Consider the following 24564-nt stretch of genomic DNA (forward strand, 5'->3'; position numbering starts at 1 on the left):
GTTGATACCAGGTAAGTAGAATTTTGTACCGCAGAGGTGGTCTTTCCAGTGAAAGGACGCAGGATTTCAGACAAAAAACGAGCTAGTTTGTAGGTGGGGGAGCTGATAGTAGAGACTATGGGACGAAGAGGTGTATCAACTTTATGTATTTTTGGTAAGCCGTATAATCTTGGTGGCCTGGCAGCAGAAGGTTTCAACGAAAACTGTTTAGATTGATCAATTAATGCGGTTGAATCAGAAATTATTTTGTTGGTTTGTGTGACGAGGCTGTTGGTGGGATCTCTTTTTATTTTTGTATAACTACCATCGTCGAGTAATTCTTTAATTTTGTTGTTGTATTCTATTTTATCCATGATGACAGTAGCATTGCCTTTGTCAGCTGAGAGAACTACAATATCATTCCTCTTTTTTAATTTATATAATTCAAAACGCTCATCTTTGTTGAGGTTGCTAGCTGGCATCTTAGCGTTTTTGAGGGTTGCAGCGATTTCAGATCTTGCTACGTCTGCAGCGATGTGACCCAGGCCCCTGAGAGCAACGTCTACTTGGGCAATTATATCATTAACTGGTATGTGTTTAGGTGTGACTGCAAAGTTTAGACCTTTAGCTAAAACGGATTTCAGACCATCGGAAATAGAACTGTTACTGCGATTAATTACGACTTTATTAACGTCTAACTTTTTGGTGTGTGGGTCTGGTCTTTTGTTGAAGAGGAGGTTAAATTTGGAAATCAGGTTTTCCTTACATTTGGTCGACATAGTAGCAGCTGAAGAGGCAGTCATATTGTCTACATGTTCCCAATCCGATGTGGACATTATTGCCGTCAATGATAAGTGTGATTTGTAGAGTGTCTTGTCTAACTGATCTAGTTCTGTGCGTATAAGTCTGATTTTTTCTGAGATAAGAGCTAAGCTAGTTTTGAAAAGAATTCGTTTCGCATTAGAAGAAGTTACAGCAGCAGAGGTCAGTGTAAATGCGATTGGTATTACCCCAGAGTCGCGGCATCTCTTCAGGAAGGTGAGAGACTCGATCAGCTGAGCTTTCTTATCCCGGAGTTTGTTGAAGGATCTTAAAGTTATGTGAAAACCATCCCCGTAGAGGCGATTAAATTTTGATTTAAAGCTTTCGTGACTGCAGTAATTCATATTCTTAGTTTTTTCGGTAAAGTCACGTTGAAGAGAAACAACAAAATAACAAATTATATATAAAACAATAAAAAATTCTCACGACGTTTCGACCATAACTCAAACGGTCATCATCAGGTGTGTCGGTTTGCATAAATTTATTTTTAAAACGGCACATTTATTTATTTATAAAAAAACGTTGGCGTCACGCGCAGCGATTGGCAGTTTGCCCAGGACTAGTCCATCTATTTTTTTGAAAAGAGGAGGGGGGAGACGAATTTTTTTTTTTATATATATAATGTATGCTGTCTGAAAGCCACTGTAAGCGTGAACAATCAATCAAGAACTGAAATGATTTATCAAATCTTTCCAATGATTGCTAAGATAGAATCCATCTTCTCGGTTGAAATTGTCTCTGTGCTTGTATATGTGGATAGCCTCATGAACGAATCTCTCATGGAAGCCAGATGGCTTACAAAGAACCTCCGTCTTGGAAAAGTCAATGGCATGTGAGCCTACTGAATTAGAACAATGATCTGCTACGGCCGAGGTGTTGGTCCTACCGTGTTTAAGGTCTGCTTTATGTTCACGAATGCGGTCCGAGACATGGCGTTTGGTTTCTCCAATGTAACTACTACCACAGAGGCAACTTAGTTTGTAGACACCAGGGTATTGTATGTCCGGAATCACATCTTTTACAGACGGAACCAGATCACGGATTTTATGTAATGTGTTGAAACGGACCTGGATCTTGTGTTTATTCAAGATTTTGGAGATCTTTTTTGTGATCCCAGCAATGTAGGGTAAAGTGATGGTTTTGAAAGGCTCCTCAAGAGGGTTCTTCTTCATGGTTTGAGTGATAGCTTTGCGGATTGTATAGTCGGAGTAACCATTAGCCCTAAGAGCTTGGTGTACGTGCTTGAGTTCACTGCTTATGTGTTCCTGGTCGGATATGCATTGGGCTCTATGATACAGAGTCTTGATGAGAGAATTATTCTGTGATGGATGGTGGTGGGAATCCGGTTTCAGATAAGCATCCGTATGGGTAGCTTTCCTGTAGACAGAGTGGCTCATTGAACCATCAGGTCTCTTTTTAATTAGGACATCCAAAAAAGGTATCTTGCCATCTATTTCGACTTCCATGGTAAATCTGATGGCTGGGTGTATGGAATTGATGTGGTCGAAGAATTGGTCTAGAGCAGGCCGGCCATGTGGCCAGATGACAAAAGTGTCATCCACGTACCTCTTCCATAAGGTTGGGCGCAGAGTGGCAGTCTGGATGGCGTTAGTCTCAAATTTCTCCATGAAAATGTTAGCTATAACTGGAGAAAGGGGGGAGCCCATTGGGGTGCCCTCAGTTTGTTTGTAGAAAGTTCCATTCCAAGTGAAGTATGTATTGGTTAAACAGTGTCTCACCAGGGGGGGTACCTCAGTGTTTAGTCCTTGATGAACCAAGTCTTCAATGATTGCAATGGTGTCAGGTACAGGAACCTTGGTGAATAAGGAAACTACATCAAAACTGACAAGCAGGTCGTCTGGGGACAGGGAAATACCCTTGATTGTTGATACCAGGTGAGTAGAATTTTGTACCGCAGAGGTGGTCTTTCCAGTGAAAGGACGCAGGATTTCAGACAAAAAACGAGCTAGTTTGTAGGTGGGGGAGCTGATAGTAGAGACTATGGGACGAAGAGGTGTATCAACTTTATGTATTTTTGGTAAGCCGTATAATCTTGGTGGCCTGGCAGCAGAAGGTTTCAACGAAAACTGTTTAGATTGATCAATTAATGCGGTTGAATCAGAAATTATTTTGTTGGTTTGTGTGACGAGGCTGTTGGTGGGATCTCTTTTTATTTTTGTATAACTACCATCGTCGAGTAATTCTTTAATTTTGTTGTTGTATTCTATTTTATCCATGATGACAGTAGCATTGCCTTTGTCAGCTGAGAGAACTACAATATCATTCCTCTTTTTTAATTTATATAATTCAAAACGCTCATCTTTGTTGAGGTTGCTAGCTGGCATCTTAGCGTTTTTGAGGGTTGCAGCGATTTCAGATCTTGCTACGTCTGCAGCGATGTGACCCAAGCCCCTGAGAGCAACGTCTACTTGGGCAATTATATCATTAACTGGTATGTGTTTAGGTGTGACTGCAAAGAATTACTGCAGTCACGAAAGCTTTAAATCAAAATTTAATCGCCTCTACGGGGAGGGTTTTCACATAACTTTAAGATCCTTCAACAAACTCCGGGATAAGAAAGCTCAGCTGATCGAGTCTCTCACCTTCCTGAAGAGATGCCGCGACTCTGGGGTAATACCAATCGCATTTACACTGACCTCTGCTGCTGTAACTTCTTCTAATGCGAAACGAATTCTTTTCAAAACTAGCTTAGCTCTTATCTCAGAAAAAATCAGACTTATATGCACAGAACTAGATCAGTTAGACAAGACACTCTACAAATCACATTTATCATTGATGGCAATAATGTCCACATCGGATTGGGAACATGTAGACAATATGACTGCCTCTTCAGCTGCTACTATGTCGACCAAATGTAAGGAAAACCTGATTTCCAAATTTAACCTCCTCTTCAACAAAAGACCGGACCCACACACCAAAAAGTTAGACGTTAATAAAGTCGTAATAAATCGCAGTAACAGTTCTATTTCCGATGGTCTGATATCCGTTTTAGCTAAAGGTCTAAACTTTGCAGTCACACCTAAACACATACCAGTTAATGATATAATTGCCCAAGTAGACGTTGCTCTCAGGGGCCTGGGTCACATCGCTGCAGACGTAGCAAGATCTGAAATCGCTGCAACCCTCAAAAATGCTAAGATGCCAGCTAGCAACCTCAACAAAGATGAGCGTTTTGAATTATATAAATTAAAAAAGAGGAATGATATTGTAGTTCTCTCAGCTGACAAAGGCAATGCTACTGTCATCATGGATAAAATAGAATACAACAACAAAATTAAAGAATTACTCGACGATGGTAGTTATACAAAAATAAAAAGAGATCCCACCAACAGCCTCGTCACACAAACCAACAAAATAATTTCTGATTCAACCGCATTAATTGATCAATCTAAACAGTTTTCGTTGAAACCTTCTGCTGCCAGGCCACCAAGATTATACGGCTTACCAAAAATACATAAAGTTGATACACCTCTTCGTCCCATAGTCTCTACTATCAGCTCCCCCACCTACAAACTAGCTCGTTTTTTGTCTGAAATCCTGCGTCCTTTCACTGGAAAGACCACCTCTGCGGTACAAAATTCTACTCACCTGGTATCAACAATCAAGGGTATTTCCCTGTCCCCAGACGACCTGCTTGTCAGTTTTGATGTAGTTTCCTTATTCACCAAGGTTCCTGTACCTGACACCATTGCAATCATTGAAGACTTGGTTCATCAAGGACTATACACTGAGGTACCCCCCCCTGGTGAGACACTGTTTAACCAATACATACTTCACTTGGAATGGAACTTTCTACAAACAAACTGAGGGCACCCCAATGGGCTCCCCCCTTTCTCCAGTTATAGCTAACATTTTCATGGAGAAATTTGAGACTGACGCCATCCAGACTGCCACTCTGCGCCCAACCTTATGGAAGAGGTACGTGGATGACACTTTTGTCATCTGGCCACATGGCCGGCCTGCTCTAGACCAATTCTTCGACCACATCAATTCCATACACCCAGCCATCAGATTTACCATGGAAGTCAAAATAGATGGCAAGATACCTTTTTTGGATGTCCTAATTAAAAAGAGACCTGATGGTTCAATGAGCCACTCTGTCTACAGGAAAGCTACCCATACGGATGCTTATCTGAAACCGGATTCCCACCACCATCCATCACAGAAGAATTCTCTCATCAAGACTCTGTATCATAGAGCCCAATGCATATCCGACCAGGAACACATAAGCAGTGAACTCAAGCACGTACACCAAGCTCTTAGGGCTAATGGTTACTCCGACTATACAATCCGCAAAGCTATCACTCAAACCATGAAGAAGAACCCTCTTGAGGAGCCTTTCAAAACCATCACTTTACCCTACATTGCTGGGATCACAAAAAAGATCTCCAAAATCTTGAATAAACACAAGATCCAGGTCCGTTTCAACACATTACATAAAATCCGTGATCTGGTTCCGTCTGTAAAAGATGTGATTCCGGACATACAATACCCTGGTGTCTACAAACTAAGTTGCCTCTGTGGTAGTAGTTACATTGGAGAAACCAAACGCCATGTCTCGGACCGCATTCGTGAACATAAAGCAGACCTTAAACACGGTAGGACCAACACCTCGGCCGTAGCAGATCATTGTTCTAATTCAGTAGGCTCACATGCCATTGACTTTTCCAAGACGGAGGTTCTTTGTAAGCCATCTGGCTTCCATGAGAGATTCGTTCATGAGGCTATCCACATATACAAGCACAGAGACAATTTCAACCGAGAAGATGGATTCTATCTTAGCAATCATTGGAAAGATTTGATAAATCATTTCAGTTCTTGATTGATTGTTCACGCTTACAGTGGCTTTCAGACAGCATACATTATAAAAAAAAAAATTCGTCTCCCCCCTCCTCTTTTCAAAAAAATAGATGGACTAGTCCTGGGCAAACTGCCAATCGCTGCGCGTGACGCCAACGTTTTTTTATAAATAAATAAATGTGCCGTTTTAAAAATAAATTTATGCAAACCGACACACCTGATGATGACCGTTTGAGTTATGGTCGAAACGTCGTGAGAATTTTTTATTGTTTTATATATAATTTGTTATTTTGTTGTTTCTCTTCAACGTGACTTTACCGAAAAAACTAAGAATATGAATTACTGCAGTCACGAAAGCTTTAAATCAAAATTTAATCGCCTCTACGGGGATGGTTTTCACATAACTTTAAGATCCTTCAACAAACTCCGGGATAAGAAAGCTCAGCTGATCGAGTCTCTCACCTTCCTGAAGAGATGCCGCGACTCTGGGGTAATACCAATCGCATTTACACTGACCTCTGCTGCTGTAACTTCTTCTAATGCGAAACGAATTCTTTTCAAAACTAGCTTAGCTCTTATCTCAGAAAAAATCAGACTTATACGCACAGAACTAGATCAGTTAGACAAGACACTCTACAAATCACACTTATCATTGACGGCAATAATGTCCACATCGGATTGGGAACATGTAGACAATATGACTGCCTCTTCAGCTGCTACTATGTCGACCAAATGTAAGGAAAACCTGATTTCCAAATTTAACCTCCTCTTCAACAAAAGACCGGACCCACACACCAAAAAGTTAGACGTTAATAAAGTCGTAATTAATCGCAGTAACAGTTCTATTTCCGATGGTCTGAAATCCGTTTTAGCTAAAGGTCTAAACTTTGCAGTCACACCTAAACACATACCAGTTAATGATATAATTGCCCAAGTAGACGTTGCTCTCAGGGGCCTGGGTCACATCGCTGCAGACGTAGCAAGATCTGAAATCGCTGCAACCCTCAAAAACGCTAAGATGCCAGCTAGCAACCTCAACAAAGATGAGCGTTTTGAATTATATAAATTAAAAAAGAGGAATGATATTGTAGTTCTCTCAGCTGACAAAGGCAATGCTACTGTCATCATGGATAAAATAGAATACAACAACAAAATTAAAGAATTACTCGACGATGGTAGTTATACAAAAATAAAAAGAGATCCCACCAACAGCCTCGTCACACAAACCAACAAAATAATTTCTGATTCAACCGCATTAATTGATCAATCTAAACAGTTTTCGTTGAAACCTTCTGCTGCCAGGCCACCAAGATTATACGGCTTACCAAAAATACATAAAGTTGATACACCTCTTCGTCCCATAGTCTCTACTATCAGCTCCCCCACCTACAAACTAGCTCGTTTTTTGTCTGAAATCCTGCGTCCTTTCACTGGAAAGACCACCTCTGCGGTACAAAATTCTACTCACCTGGTATCAACAATCAAGGGTATTTCCCTGTCCCCAGACGACCTGCTTGTCAGTTTTGATGTAGTTTCCTTATTCACCAAGGTTCCTGTACCTGACACCATTGCAATCATTGAAGACTTGGTTCATCAAGGACTAAACACTGAGGTACCCCCCCCCCCTGGTGAGACACTGTTTAACCAATACATACTTCACTTGGAATGGAACTTTCTACAAACAAACTGAGGGCACCCCAATGGGCTCCCCCCTTTCTCCAGTTATAGCTAACATTTTCATGGAGAAATTTGAGACTGACGCCATCCAGACTGCCACTCTGCGCCCAACCTTATGGAAGAGGTACGTGGATGACACTTTTGTCATCTGGCCACATGGTCGGCCTGCTCTAGACCAATTCTTCGACCACATCAATTCCATACACCCAGCCATCAGATTTACCATGGAAGTCGAAATAGATGGCAAGATACCTTTTTTGGATGTCCTAATTAAAAAGAGACCTGATGGTTCAATGAGCCACTCTGTCTACAGGAAAGCTACCCATACGGATGCTTATCTGAAACCGGATTCCCACCACCATCCATCACAGAAGAATTCTCTCATCAAGACTCTGTATCATAGAGCCCAATGCATATCCGACCAGGAACACATAAGCAGTGAACTCAAGCACGTACACCAAGCTCTTAGGGCTAATGGTTACTCCGACTATACAATCCGCAAAGCTATCACTCAAACCATGAAGAAGAACCCTCTTGAGGAGCCTTTCAAAACCATCACTTTACCCTACATTGCTGGGATCACAAAAAAGATCTCCAAAATCTTGAATAAACACAAGATCCAGGTCCGTTTCAACACATTACATAAAATCCGTGATCTGGTTCCGTCTGTAAAAGATGTGATTCCGGACATACAATACCCTGGTGTCTACAAACTAAGTTGCCTCTGTGGTAGTAGTTACATTGGAGAAACCAAACGCCATGTCTCGGACCGCATTCGTGAACATAAAGCAGACCTTAAACACGGTAGGACCAACACCTCGGCCGTAGCAGATCATTGTTCTAATTCAGTAGGCTCACATGCCATTGACTTTTCCAAGACGGAGGTTCTTTGTAAGCCATCTGGCTTCCATGAGAGATTCGTTCATGAGGCTATCCACATATACAAGCACAGAGACAATTTCAACCGAGAAGATGGATTCTATCTTAGCAATCATTGGAAAGATTTGATAAATCATTTCAGTTCTTGATTGATTGTTCACGCTTACAGTGGCTTTCAGACAGCATACATTATATAAAAAAAAAAAATCGTCTCCCCCCTCCTCTTTTCAAAAAAATAGATGGACTAGTCCTGGGCAAACTGCCAATCGCTGCGCGTGACGCCAACGTTTTTTTATAAATAAATAAATGTGCCGTTTTAAAAATAAATTTATGCAAACCGACACACCTGATGATGACCGTTTGAGTTATGGTCGAAACGTCGTGAGAATTTTTTATTGTTTTATATATAATTTGTTATTTTGTTGTTTCTCTTCAACGTGACTTTACCGAAAAAACTAAGAATATGAATTACTGCAGTCACGAAAGCTTTAAATCAAAATTTAATCGCCTCTACGGGGATGGTTTTCACATAACTTTAAGATCCTTCAACAAACTCCGGGATAAGAAAGCTCAGCTGATCGAGTCTCTCACCTTCCTGAAGAGATGCCGCGACTCTGGGGTAATACCAATCGCATTTACACTGACCTCTGCTGCTGTAACTTCTTCTAATGCGAAACGAATTCTTTTCAAAACTAGCTTAGCTCTTATCTCAGAAAAAATCAGACTTATACGCACAGAACTAGATCAGTTAGACAAGACACTCTACAAATCACATTTATCATTGACGGCAATAATGTCCACATCGGATTGGGAACATGTAGACAATATGACTGCCTCTTCAGCTGCTACTATGTCGACCAAATGTAAGGAAAACCTGATTTCCAAATTTAACCTCCTCTTCAACAAAAGACCGGACCCACACACCAAAAAGTTAGACGTTAATAAAGTCGTAATAAATCGCAGTAACAGTTCTATTTCCGATGGTCTGAAATCCGTTTTAGCTAAAGGTCTAAACTTTGCAGTCACACCTAAACACATACCAGTTAATGATATAATTGCCCAAGTAGACGTTGCTCTCAGGGGCCTGGGTCACATCGCTGCAGACGTAGCAAGATCTGAAATCGCTGCAACCCTCAAAAACGCTAAGATGCCAGCTAGCAACCTCAACAAAGATGAGCGTTTTGAATTATATAAATTAAAAAAGAGGAAAGATATTGTAGTTCTCTCAGCTGACAAAGGCAATGCTACTGTCATCATGGATAAAATAGAATACAACAACAAAATTAAAGAATTACTCGACGATGGTAGTTATACAAAAATAAAAAGAGATCCCACCAACAGCCTCATCACACAAACCAACAAAATAATTTCTGATTCAACCGCATTAATTGATCAATCTAAACAGTTTTCGTTGAAACCTTCTGCTGCCAGGCCACCAAGATTATACGGCTTACCAAAAATACATAAAGTTGATACACCTCTTCGTCCCATAGTCTCTACTATCAGCTCCCCCACCTACAAACTAGCTCGTTTTTTGTCTGAAATCCTGCGTCCTTTCACTGGAAAGACCACCTCTGCGGTACAAAATTCTACTCACCTGGTATCAACAATCAAGGGTATTTCCCTGTCCCCAGACGACCTGCTTGTCAGTTTTGATGTAGTTTCCTTATTCACCAAGGTTCCTGTACCTGACACCATTGCAATCATTGAAGACTTGGTTCATCAAGGACTAAACACTGAGGTACCCCCCCCCCTGGTGAGACACTGTTTAACCAATACATACTTCACTTGGAATGGAACTTTCTACAAACAAACTGAGGGCACCCCAATGGGCTCCCCCCTTTCTCCAGTTATAGCTAACATTTTCATGGAGAAATTTGAGACTGACGCCATCCAGACTGCCACTCTGCGCCCAACCTTATGGAAGAGGTACGTGGATGACACTTTTGTCATCTGGCCACATGGTCGGCCTGCTCTAGACCAATTCTTCGACCACATCAATTCCATACACCCAGCCATCAGATTTACCATGGAAGTCGAAATAGATGGCAAGATACCTTTTTTGGATGTCCTAATTAAAAAGAGACCTGATGGTTCAATGAGCCACTCTGTCTACAGGAAAGCTACCCATACGGATGCTTATCTGAAACCGGATTCCCACCACCATCCATCACAGAAGAATTCTCTCATCAAGACTCTGTATCATAGAGCCCAATGCATATCCGACCAGGAACACATAAGCAGTGAACTCAAGCATGTACACCAAGCTCTTAGGGCTAATGGTTACTCCGACTATACAATCCGCAAAGCTATCACTCAAACCATGAAGAAGAACCCTCTTGAGGAGCCTTTCAAAACCATCACTTTACCCTACATTGCTGGGATCACAAAAAAGATCTCCAAAATCTTGAATAAACACAAGATCCAGGTCCGTTTCAACACATTACATAAAATCCGTGATCTGGTTCCGTCTGTAAAAGATGTGATTCCGGACATACAATACCCTGGTGTCTACAAACTAAGTTGCCTCTGTGGTAGTAGTTACATTGGAGAAACCAAACGCCATGTCTCGGACCGCATTCGTGAACATAAAGCAGACCTTAAACACGGTAGGACCAACACCTCGGCCGTAGCAGATCATTGTTCTAATTCAGTAGGCTCACATGCCATTGACTTTTCCAAGACGGAGGTTCTTTGTAAGCCATCTGGCTTCCATGAGAGATTCGTTCATGAGGCTATCCACATATACAAGCACAGAGACAATTTCAACCGAGAAGATGGATTCTATCTTAGCAATCATTGGAAAGATTTGATAAATCATTTCAGTTCTTGATTGATTGTTCACGCTTACAGTGGCTTTCAGACAGCATACATTATAAAAAAAAAAATTCGTCTCCCCCCTCCTCTTTTCAAAAAAATAGATGGACTAGTCCTGGGCAAACTGCCAATCGCTGCGCGTGACGCCAACGTTTTTTATAAATAAATAAATGTGCCGTTTTAAAAATAAATTTATGCAAACCGACACACCTGATGATGACCGTTTGAGTTATGGTCGAAACGTCGTGAGAATTTTTTATTGTTTTATATATAATTTGTTATTTTGTTGTTTCTCTTCAACGTGACTTTACCGAAAAAACTAAGAATATGAATTACTGCAGTCACGAAAGCTTTAAATCAAAATTTAATCGCCTCTACGGGGATGGTTTTCACATAACTTTAAGATCCTTCAACAAACTCCGGGATAAGAAAGCTCAGCTGATCGAGTCTCTCACCTTCCTGAAGAGATGCCGCGACTCTGGGGTAATACCAATCGCATTTACACTGACCTCTGCTGCTGTAACTTCTTCTAATGCGAAACGAATTCTTTTCAAAACTAGCTTAGCTCTTATCTCAGAAAAAATCAGACTTATACGCACAGAACTAGATCAGTTAGACAAGACACTCTACAAATCACATTTATCATTGACGGCAATAATGTCCACATCGGATTGGGAACATGTAGACAATATGACTGCCTCTTCAGCTGCTACTATGTCGACCAAATGTAAGGAAAACCTGATTTCCAAATTTAACCTCCTCTTCAACAAAAGACCGGACCCACACACCAAAAAGTTAGACGTTAATAAAGTCGTAATAAATCGCAGTAACAGTTCTATTTCCGATGGTCTGAAATCCGTTTTAGCTAAAGGTCTAAACTTTGCAGTCACACCTAAACACATACCAGTTAATGATATAATTGCCCAAGTAGACGTTGCTCTCAGGGGCCTGGGTCACATCGCTGCAGACGTAGCAAGATCTGAAATCGCTGCAACCCTCAAAAACGCTAAGATGCCAGCTAGCAACCTCAACAAAGATGAGCGTTTTGAATTATATAAATTAAAAAAGAGGAAAGATATTGTAGTTCTCTCAGCTGACAAAGGCAATGCTACTGTCATCATGGATAAAATAGAATACAACAACAAAATTAAAGAATTACTCGACGATGGTAGTTATACAAAAATAAAAAGAGATCCCACCAACAGCCTCATCACACAAACCAACAAAATAATTTCTGATTCAACCGCATTAATTGATCAATCTAAACAGTTTTCGTTGAAACCTTCTGCTGCCAGGCCACCAAGATTATACGGCTTACCAAAAATACATAAAGTTGATACACCTCTTCGTCCCATAGTCTCTACTATCAGCTCCCCCACCTACAAACTAGCTCGTTTTTTGTCTGAAATCCTGCGTCCTTTCACTGGAAAGACCACCTCTGCGGTACAAAATTCTACTCACCTGGTATCAACAATCAAGGGTATTTCCCTGTCCCCAGACGACCTGCTTGTCAGTTTTGATGTAGTTTCCTTATTCACCAAGGTTCCTGTACCTGACACCATTGCAATCATTGAAGACTTGGTTCATCAAGGACTAAACACTGAGGTACCCCCCCTGGTGAGACACTGTTTAACCAATACATACTTCACTTGGAATGGAACTTTCTACAAACAAACTGAGGGCACCCCAATGGGCTCCCCCCTTTCTCCAGTTATAGCTAACATTTTCATGGAGAAATTTGAGACTGACGCCATCCAGACTGCCACTCTGCGCCCAACCTTATGGAAGAGGTACGTGGATGACACTTTTGTCATCTGGCCACATGGCCGGCCTGCTCTAGACCAATTCTTCGACCACATCAATTCTATACACCCAGCCATCAGATTTACCATGGAAGTCGAAATAGATGGCAAGATACCTTTTTTGGATGTCCTAATTAAAAAGAGACCTGATGGTTCAATGAGCCACTCTGTCTACAGGAAAGCTACCCATACGGATGCTTATCTGAAACCGGATTCCCACCACCATCCATCACAGAAGAATTCTCTCATCAAGACTCTGTATCATAGAGCCCAATGCATATCCGACCAGGAACACATAAGCAGTGAACTCAAGCACGTACACCAAGCTCTTAGGGCTAATGGTTACTCCGACTATACAATCCGCAAAGCTATCACTCAAACCATGAAGAAGAACCCTCTTGAGGAGCCTTTCAAAACCATCACTTTACCCTACATTGCTGGGATCACAAAAAAGATCTCCAAAATCTTGAATAAACACAAGATCCAGGTCCGTTTCAACACATTACATAAAATCCGTGATCTGGTTCCGTCTGTAAAAGATGTGATTCCGGACATACAATACCCTGGTGTCTACAAACTAAGTTGCCTCTGTGGTAGTAGTTACATTGGAGAAACCAAACGCCATGTCTCGGACCGCATTCGTGAACATGAAGCAGACCTTAAACACGGTAGGACCAACACCTCGGCCGTAGCAGATCATTGTTCTAATTCAGTAGGCTCACATGCCATTGACTTTTCCAAGATGGAGGTTCTTTGTAAGCCATCTGGCTTCCATGAGAGATTCGTTCATGAGGCTATCCACATATACAAGCACAGAGACAATTTCAACCGAGAAGATGGATTCTATCTTAGCAATCATTGGAAAGATTTGATAAATCATTTCAGTTCTTGATTGATTGTTCACGCTTACAGTGGCTTTCAGACAGCATACATTATAAAAAAAAAAATTCGTCTCCCCCCTCCTCTTTTAAAAAAAAATAGATGGACTAGTCCTGGGCAAACTGCCAATCGCTGCGCGTGACGCCAACGTTTTTTATAAATAAATAAATGTGCCGTTTTAAAAATAAATTTATGCAAACCGACACACCTGATGATGACCGTTTGAGTTATGGTCGAAACGTCGTGAGAATGTTTTATTGTTTTATATATAATTTGTTATTTTGTTGTTTCTCTTCAACGTGACTTTACCGTAAAAACTAAGAATATCATAGTTCATAGTTCATTTATTTGGTATAGCCCTGTGAGCCATTCGGCTCTTGAATCGGGTGCAACCGCAACAAACAAAAAACATGAACAAGAAAACATCTTAAAGTGATTATGTGACTGTGCAAACAGAAAATACAGGAAAAAAATATCAAAATATTCCTGAAATAGCACCGTACACCAACGCTGTGTCCAAAAATCCCAGTGGGATGCAAGTCAAATAACAACAACAACCACAAGACAACTAAGATTAAGGCCATCAGTCTAACTCCGTACTACAATAAACAAAAACATGGCCAAAAAAAAAACTTTTCGAAATCACCAAAATAAAAGCCATAAATCCAATGAAACAGTGATCATAGGGACTGTGACCGAATTTTTAACAATAAACTACATAAATAAATTATAACACCAAAATCTAGAGCCATATTTTAGGCCACTGAATAGCAGTGGCAGCTAGGGTTGTACAACTCCTCTAGAGCAGTTTTGAGTGAAGATCTCATAGGTAGTGATTCAAGTTGCAGTTTATTGGCAATAACATTCCAGACCCTGGGGGCATCAATAGCAAAGGCCCTTCCTCCAGTTTTTGTACGGCAATAGGGAATGTGAAGCTGGTAAATGAGCGAAGACCTGAGGTCAAATTTGTTCTTTGAAACAGAGAGGAGATCCAGTAGGTAGTCTGCGGAATTTTTTGTAAGTACATCGTGAATAAATAAGATCTGGTGCACAAGCCATCGAACATTAAGAGATGTTAAGTTTGACCCAATGTAGAGATCACAGTGAGATCACAGAGATCACATAATGGATAAACCAGCAAATCTTAAAAAAAGTATTACAACGCTGTATGCTCAAATCCCAGTGTGATGCAAGTGAAACAATACCAACCATAAGATAGATTAACCCTATGTTGTCGGCAAGTATGCTAAACATCTTCTTTGGTTCTTTCGGTAAAGTCACGTAGAATGAGAATAAAATAATAAAATAACACGATAAAATTCTCACGACGTTTCGGCCACAATGCAAGCGGCCGTCTTCAGGTGAAAGGAACAGACATTTCGAACAGACACATATTCACAACTTTTCCTTTCATATATAAGATAGATAGAGTCAGCATGTACTAGTGTAGTGAAAGCTGTAATCATAGCAGGAACCACCATAGTCGGTATGCACTGCTGTAGTCATAGCAGGATACCACCACAGTCAGCATGCAATGCTGTAGTCATAGCAGGTACCACCACAGCAGTATGCAATGCTGTAATAGCAGGTACCACCACAGCAGTATGCACTGCTGTAATCATAGCAGGTGCCACCACAGCAGTATGCACTGCTGAAATCATAGCAGGTACCACAACAGCAGTATGCAGTGCTGTAATTATAGCAGGTACCACAACAGGAGTATGCACTGCTGTAATCATAGCAGGTACCACCACAGCAGTATGCACTGCTGTAATCATAGCAGGTACCACCACAGCACGGTGTATTCATAGCAGGTACCACCACAGTCAGTATGCACTGCTGTAATCATAGCAGGTACCATCACAATATGCACTGCTGTAATAATAGCAGGTACCACCACAATCAGTATGCACTGCTGTAATAATAGCAGGTACCACCACAATCAGTATGCACTGCTGTAATCATAGCAGGTACCACCACAATCAGTATGCACTGCTATAATAATAGCAGGTACCACCAGTCGGTATGCACTGCTGTAATCATAGCAGGTAGCACCACAGTATGCAGTGCTGTAGTGATAGTAGATACTGCTATCGAGTTGGTAGATACTGCTATATCGAGTTAGTAGATACTAAAACAGTCGGTATATACCACTACAGTCATTAAATACTGCTACAGTTAGCAAATACTACTACACAGTCAGTAGATACTACTACGGTCAGTAACTACTGCTATAGAGTCAATTGTTACTCCTATACATTTAGTAGATACTGCTTTAGAGTTAGTAGTTACTACTATAGTCAGTGGATACTACTATAGAGTCAGCAGATACTACTAGACAGTCGTTACTGCTGTAGAGTTGGTAGATACTACTGTAGGCCCAGTAAATACTGCTACGGTCAGTAGTTATTACAGTCACTAAATACTACTACACAGTCAGTAGCTACTACTGGCTCAGTAGATACAGTCATTAGATACAACTACAGAGTCAACAGATACTACTTCCTCTGTTTTATGTAGGGTATATATACCTACGCAGGGGTAAAGATATTTTTGAGGGGGGGGGTCGACAATTTTCAGAAACCTTTTAGATAAACTATTTACCCCCCACTTTCTATAACTTTCTGGACTTGTGCAAGCTTCTTATAATTTCGTTGGTGCAGAAATGGACAAACGGCCCACAGGGCTTTCATAACAGCTTACTATCTGTGTATGTAAATGTACGGTTTTAAAGAGAAGTTTTGAAATAGATTTTTTTACCCGGGCTACGCCGGGTACTTACCGCTAGTATATATATAATCTTACAAAATGAACACACCTGGCCCTTCTGGAGGTGATGGTTCTGGCTCATTGATGCCGGAGGTTGGAGGTGGGGGTGTCTTGTCCTTCGATGCAGTTGGTTCTGTAGGAAGAGTGCAAACCTCACTGATTGGCTGTGCCAGGTGGTGGTGCATTTAAGTACACATTTACCTGATCCAACAAAAAAAATGATGGCATTTAATATATTATCCATGTGATTTTGCAACTAATTCCAGAATGGTACCTGGGCTTGCTTTAGATGGAGTTGGTGCAGGGGGTCCACCTGCTGTGGAGCAGCAGAATCTGATCTTGTAGTTGTAACATGGCAGTCCTCCTTGATCCTCATTGACACATTTCAGTCCTTTATTCTTGTCACAAGTTATTGTCTGGCCCAATTCCTGCCATGGGGTATTGGGGAATCTCTCGGCTTTGCATTCAATGTTTTGCACCGGTGAGTCAGGCAGACAAACCACTTTCCCTGAGGCTATGACCTTCTGGTAAGATTCCTCATCTCCGCCATTTTCTTCATCAGGATATTGCTCATGGTACCAGTCAGACCAGCCTGGAGTACAGTCTTCTGCAAATATACATTCTTAATCAGTCTTCAAACGATAACAATATATATCAACTCCTGTTTCTCCACGGTAATGTTCTGAAAGCTAATTTTTTTTTTCAAAACTATGAATGCTCCATTGCTATGAGCGTACAAAAAACTTTGCATATCATTTTGCACAGGAAGTATACAATGAGTCTCTTCATCCTGAATTAACCGCACGTAAACCTTTAGAATGTTGTGGAGGCTCAAAGCTAAAGAATAGTGAGCTGCCAACTCCTTCTGTTAGCATGACCCACTTTTAAATAGATACGCTGCCTTAATCACCAGCACTGCCCACATCGTTGGTAGTTTCACGCGGAAACAAGCTGACCTACTGCTCAGTAATTTACTCCTATTCCGCTACGAACCCAGCCTAGAGTTCATTAGTCCCACCCTGTTCCAGTATAATGAGCCAAGTATGGGACCAGAAGACTATAAAGCAGGACAAAATCACACTTTTACAATTATTCAGGACCCTTCGATAGATTTTTGTAACCGGCAATGTCCCGACCCTACCAGAGCATATGGTTGCTTGAATTGAACATTTGATTGCATTTAATATATTATCCATATTTGATTTTGCAACTAATTCCAATATGATACCTGGGCCTGGTGTTGGGGGTGATGGTTCTGGCGCCATGTTGCTGGAGGTTGGAGGTGGGTGTGTCTTGTCCTTCGCTCCAGTTGGTTCTTGAGGAGGAGCACCACTCTCTTCAGGAGCTGGCTTTGTTGGCTTTTCCTCAACCGGGGGTTTGGGTGTCACTTTTAAAGAAAAGCAAGGGATGGATGTTGACAGAATTTAGATTGCTCATGAATTTTCAGTTGAACCTTGTAAAATGTTGTAAGCAACCTTCAGTCGATATTTTCAATTGGCATTTCGAATAATTTACTTGAAAGTTATACTAAATCATGTATAGCTGTTTCCCAATACACTGCTCAATTAAATCCTCCTCACGGTGTCTGCGCTGGGGGGGGGGGTTATTTTACCATCCTTCATCATGCTATTCATTGGAGTTTATTGAACGTCCGATGAGGGAGCATGGAAGTACATCACAATTAAGAGGTGTGGCATTCTGCTCTGTGAAGTCTATGTTGTAAATATTCAGCCTATGACATCTGTTGCACAGATTGTCAGCTATCCAACACCTATCCATAAGCAAGTCCTAATTAGTTTCTAAGATCTAACAAATTAAGTCACATTGTTTGATTTGATCATAAGCAGTATACTTCCTGTATATATAATCTTATAAAATGAACACACCTGGCCCTTCTGGGGGTGATGGTTCTGGCTCCTTGCCGCTGGAGGTTGGAGGTGGGGGTGTCTTGTCCTTCGGTCCAGTTGGTTCTTGAGGAGGAGCGCCACTCTCAGCCGGAGCTGGCTTTGTTGGCTTTTCCTCTCCTGGGGGTTTCGGTGTCACTTTGAAAGAAATGGCAAGGGATGGATGTTGACAGAATTCAGATTACTCATACATTTCCAGTTGAACCTTGTAAAATGTTGTAAGCAACCTTCAGACAATACTTTCAATCTGCATTACAAATAAGTTACTGAAAGGTGAGACTAAATAACGTCAAGCTCTTTGCCAATACACTGATTAATTAAAGCCTCCCAACGGTGTCTGGGTTGGGGGGGTTGTTTCCCCATCCTTCATCATGCTCTTCAGTGCGGTTTAGTGAACGTGGGATGAGGGAGCATGGAAGTACATCACAATAAAGAGGTGTGGCATTCTTCCCTCTGTAGTCTACATTATAAATATGCAGCCGATGGCATGTTAAACAGATTGTCCCCCATCTAAATCTCATCCAGGCGCAAGTCTAATTAGTTGATGGAATCTAACCAATTAAGTCACATTATTTGCTTTGATCCTAAGCAGTATACTTCCTGCATATATGTAATCTAACAACATGAACACACCTGGCCCTCCTGAGGGTGAGGGTTCTGGCTCCTTGTTGCCAAAGGTTGGAGGTGGGGGTGTCTTGTCCTTCGGTGCAGTTGGTTCTTGAGGCGGAGCGCCACTCTCTTCAGGAGATCACTTTGTTGGCTTTTCCTCTACCGGAGGTTTCGGTGTTTTTTTGAAAGAAAAGCCAGGCATTGGGTGTTCACAGAATGTACATTGCATTGACTTGGGGACATGTAAGTACAGCAAAATAAAGAAATGTGGTATCCTGCCCTCTGCAGCCTATAACATGCAATCTATAACGCATATTACGGATGTGGGCAACCATTCCTGACTTCCAGGACAACCCTATTTCATTTCTGAGATCTGAGAAATATACGCGCATTCTGCGCTATTTTGTTCATAAGAACTATATGGCCGGTATAAACATATGTACATTAAAAAAACTTGCAAACGAAACACACCTGGCCCTCCTGAGGGTGAAGGTTCTGGCTCCTTGTTGCCGGAGGTTGGAGGTGGGGGTGTCTTGTCCTTCGGTGCAGTTGGTTCTTGAGGCGGAGCGCCACTCTCTTCAGGAGCTGGCTTTGTTGGCTTTTCCTCTACCGGGGGTTTCGGCGTCACTTTGAATGAAAAATGCAGGGATGGATGTTGACAGAATTCAGATTAAATTTCGATTTAAAGCTTTCGTGACTGCAAGGATTCGTCTTCTTTGGTTCTTTCGGTAAAGTCACGTAGAATGAGAATAAAATAATAAATTGATAAAATAAAATAACACAATAATATTCTCACGACGTTTCGGCCACAACACAAGCGGCCTTCATCAGGTGAAGGGACGAGACTGTCTGGAGGACAGCATTGGAGTGAAAAAGCCACGCTCAGATCGCGACCTTTAAGCTGTGCGAGAAGAAACAAAGCGCCTTGACAAAGGAATTAGCATTGAATTTAACATTGAAATGGCTGAGTGATTAGCTTGTGACTGGTCACAGAAATGGCTATGTTAAAGTTAAAGCATACACATCCGCAGAGGCACCCCTTGACAAAGGAATTAGCATAGAATTTAGCATTGAAATAGCTAAGTTAAAGCATACGCATCCGCAGAGGCACCCCTTGACAAAGGAATTAGCATAGAATTTAGCATTGAAATAGCTGAGCGATTAGCTTGTAACTGGTCACAGAAATAGCTATGTTAAAGTCAGAGCTTACACATTCACAGAGGCACCTTGTACAAATCAAACAGGATAATTTAGCATTGAAATATTTAGGCGAATTTAGCATTGAAATAACTGAGTGATTAGCTTGTGACTGGTCTCAGAAATGGCTATGTTGAAGTCAAGGCCTACACATCTGAGCTATTCACAGTAACTGGGTATACACTACAATATATAATGAATACTATATAGTGAACCAATAAAAAACAATAAAAAACTAAAATATAAATTACCTCAATGTTATCAATAAACTCTATATATTCTCCAATCAGCTAAGCTACCAACAATAAGTCGTTATATATCACAATGCTATATGGCGAAAAAATGGGTGGATTCTTACCCTCAACTTTAGCAACACGGATAGCTAACGGGCCCCGATCAGACGGACGAGTTCATCCATGGTCGGAACAGAGGAGGGGGAGAGAGACAGCTGCGAGGCGCTGTTATACTCCATGTTGTAAACCATACCATTAACCGTGGTGTGAGAGGTATTAAGAGTCAATGCCAGCGAAAGAGCTGCGGTCTGAAGGTCATCGTAAAATACAATTAATTAAGAATGGAAATGGTTTAAAACATCTTTCCAATGGTTACTAAGCCAGAATCCATCTTCTCGGTTGAAATTGTCTCTGTGCTTGTATATGTGAATGGCCTCATGAACGAATCTCTCATGGTAGCCGGTTGGTTTGCAAAGAACCTCCGTCTTGGAGAAGTCAATGTCATGTGAGCCCACTGAATTATAACAGTGATCTGCCACGGCAGAGGAGTTCGTTCTACCATGTTTCAAGTCTGCTTTACGTTCGCAGATGCGGTCCGGGATATGTCGTTTGGTTTCTCCAATGTAGCTACTACCACAGAGGCACATTAGTTTGTAAACGCCCGGGTACTGTATGTCTGGAACAGCATCTTTTACAGATGGAACTAGATCACGGATTTTATGTACTGTGTTGAATCGGACCTGGATCTTGTGTTTATTCAGGATTTTGGAGATCTTTTAGTGACCCCTGCAATGTAGGGTAAGGTGATGGTTTTGAGTGGCTCCACAAGAGGATCCTTCTTTATGACTGGAGTGATGGCTTTGCGGAATGTAGTCAGAGTAACCATTAGCCCTGAGAGCCTGGTGTACGTGCTTGAGTTCACTGGTAATGTGTTCCTGGTCGGAAATGCATTGGGCTCTATGGTATAGAGTCTTGATGAGGGAATTCTTCTGGGATGGATGGTGGTGGGAATCCGGTTTCAAGTAAGCATCTGTATGGGTAGCTTTCCTGTAGACAGAGTGGCTCATTGAACCATCATGTCTCCTTTTAATTAAGACATCCAAAAAGGGTAGTTTGCCATCTTTTTCGACCTCCATGGTAAATCTGATGGCTGGGTGTATGGAATTGATGTGGTCGCGGAATTGGTCTAGAGCAGGCTGGCCATGTGGCCAGATGACAAAGGTGTCATCCACGTACCTCTTCCATAAGGTCGGGCGTAGAGTGGCAGTCTGGATGGTGTCAGTTTCAAATTTTTCCATGAATACGTTGGCTACAACCGGAGATAGGGGGGAGCCCATTGGGGTGCCCTCAGTTTGTTTGTAGAAAGTTCCATTCCAGGTGAAGAATGTGTTGGTTAAGCAATGTCTCACCAGGGGGGGTACATCAGTATGCAGTCCTTGATGAACCAGGTCTTCAATGATAGCAAAGGTGTCAGGTACCGGGACTTTGGTGAACAAGGACAGCACATCAAAACTGACAAGCAGGTCGTCTGGAGACAGGGAAATGCCTGTGATTGTCGATACCAGGTGAGTAGAATTTAGTACCGCAGAGGTGTTTTTTCCAGTGAAAGGTCGCAGTATATCAGCAAGAAAACGTGCCAGTTTATAGGTGGGGGAGTTGATAGTAGAGACGATGGGATGAAGGGGTGTATCTTCTTTGTGTATCTGGAAGGCCATATAATCTTGGTGGTCTGGCAGCAGAGGGTTTCAACGAGAACTGTTTGGTCTCATCAATTAATGCTGTTGAATCAGAGATGATTTTGTTCGTTTTGGTAACCAGGCTGTTGGTGGGATCTCTTTTTATTTTTGTATAGCTGCCATCGTTGAGTAGTTCTTGAATTTTGTTGTTATATTCTGTTTTGTCCATGATGACAGTGGCATTGCCCTTGTCGGCTGAGAGGACGACAATATCATCTCTCTTTTTTAATTGAGATAATTCAAAACGTTCGTCTTTGCTGATGTTGCTGGGTGGCAACTTAGCGTTTTTGAGGGTTGCAGCGATTTCAGATCTTGCTACGTCTGCAGAGATGTGACTCAAGTCCTTGAGTGCAACGTCGACATGGGAAATTATATAATTAACCGGTAAGTGTCTCGGTGTGACAGCAAAGTTTAGACCTTTAGCTAAAACGGATTTCAGACCATCAGAAATGAAACTGTTACTGCGATTAATTACGACTTTGTTGACGTCTATCTTTTCGGTGTGTGGATCCGATTTTTTGTTGGAGAGGTGATTGAATTTGGAAATCAAATTGTCCCTACATTTGGTCGACATAGTGGCAGCCGAAGAGGTAGTCATATTGTCTACATGTTCCCAATCCGATGTAGACATTGTTGCTGTCAATGTTAAGTGTGATTTGTAGAGTGTCTTGTCTAACTGATCGAGTTCGGTGCGTGTAAGTCTGATTTTTTCCGAGATAAGAGCGAAGCTAGTTCTAGCTAGAATTTGTTTTGCATTGAGAGAAGTTGCAGCAGCAGAGGTTAGTGTAAATGCGGTTGGTATTACCTTAGAGTCGCGGCATCTCTTCAGAAAGGTGAGAGACTCGATTAGTTGAGCCTTCTTATCCCGGAGTCTGTTGAATGATCTTAAGGTTGTGCGGAATCCCTCCCCGTAGAGGCGGTTAAATTTCGATTTAAAGCTTTCGTGACTGCAAGGATTCATCATGGACACTCGCTAAATAAACTAACTATCATGGACACTCGCTAAATAACCTAACCATCATGGACACTCGCTAAATAACCTAACCATCATGGACACTCGCTAAATAACCTAACCATCATGGACACTCGCTAAATAACCTATCATGGACACTTGCTAAAACAACTTAACCAATATGGACACTCGCTAAATAACCTAACCATTATGGACGCTCGCTAAACAATTTAACCAACATGGTACTGTATCGCCACCGTGTGGGCACATGGTACAACTGCAGTGCCTCGGCGCGGTAACAGCAGCAGTGGCACTGTGCGGTGTCTTCACAGTTTCATTGCAGCCAACCGCGCTTGGCACTAACGCCAGGACACCGCAGCACCAGCGACTCACAACTGCGGGGAATGCGCGGGTGACGCCTGACAGCGGCAACTGCTGGCCTACTGTGTTGACCTGTACTGCACATGTCCACCACATAGCAGACGTAACCACTAATTGAATGCTTGTGGTACTGCACTTGTCCACCAGAGGGCACAAGTAACACGTCAAGCGCCGGTAATAAAAACGAAACTGGCCGATTTGCACTGCAATTCTTAATTTTTTTCACGGATTTTCAAGTAACAAACTACTGCATTGACATACCAAGCTGTCCCATACGTTTCCTCTGTTGAATATTTGGTGAACATCGGTGCTGAAGTAGTGAAACGCGCTGCATTCCCAAACAGTGCGCTACAAATCGGCAACAATCACACCCAGCATCGACTGATGCTGGATGTAATTACCAGTGAAACGTCGTACTAAAACTGTAGATCTTGTGGATTCACTCTTCAACATACCGGTGGGCTAAAGTAGTGAACTATTTGTCTTTTGTCAACGTGACACTTTTTTGCTGATTGGCCGTGTCGGGTGGTGGAGGGTTACGACACATTTATAAATAACGCGATCTAACCCAAAAGCCTTTATTATGAATTATAAGGTTGCACTCATTACATACAAAGCGCTTGCCACAAATGAACCTCAATACTTTGCTGACATTATCACGCAAACTCTGGTCATCCTCGCGGCACCTTTTGGCTAGTCATCGAATAAAGACGGTCTCTGCATTGCACGCTTTCAGATGCACTTTTGCATCCATCTGGAATGTTTTTCCTTCCGATATTAGGAAGTCACTGGAGCTACGCATTTTTAAAATCTATATTGAAAATAAATTTTCTTTAGAACTGCTTTTTGAGCTTAGTAAGTTGTCCTTCGATGAGCATAGTTGGCTCTGTACGGTTTGAAAGAAGTTCAACATACACACCAACATGGACACTCGCTAAAAAACCTAACCATCACGGACACTCGCTAAATAACCTAACCAACATGGAAACTCGCTAAATAACCTAACCAACATGGACACTCGCTTAATGACCTCGCCATCATGGACACTCGCTAAATAACCTCACCATCATGGACACTCAATAAATAACCTAACCAACATGGAGACTC

Source organism: Petromyzon marinus, unplaced genomic scaffold (genome assembly GCF_048934315.1).
Source record: "Petromyzon marinus isolate PM22_M1 ecotype Great Lakes invasive population unplaced genomic scaffold, UKy_Petmar_22M1.pri1.0 PM_Scaffold_6, whole genome shotgun sequence".
NCBI classification, from domain to species: Eukaryota; Metazoa; Chordata; class Hyperoartia; order Petromyzontiformes; family Petromyzontidae; genus Petromyzon; species Petromyzon marinus.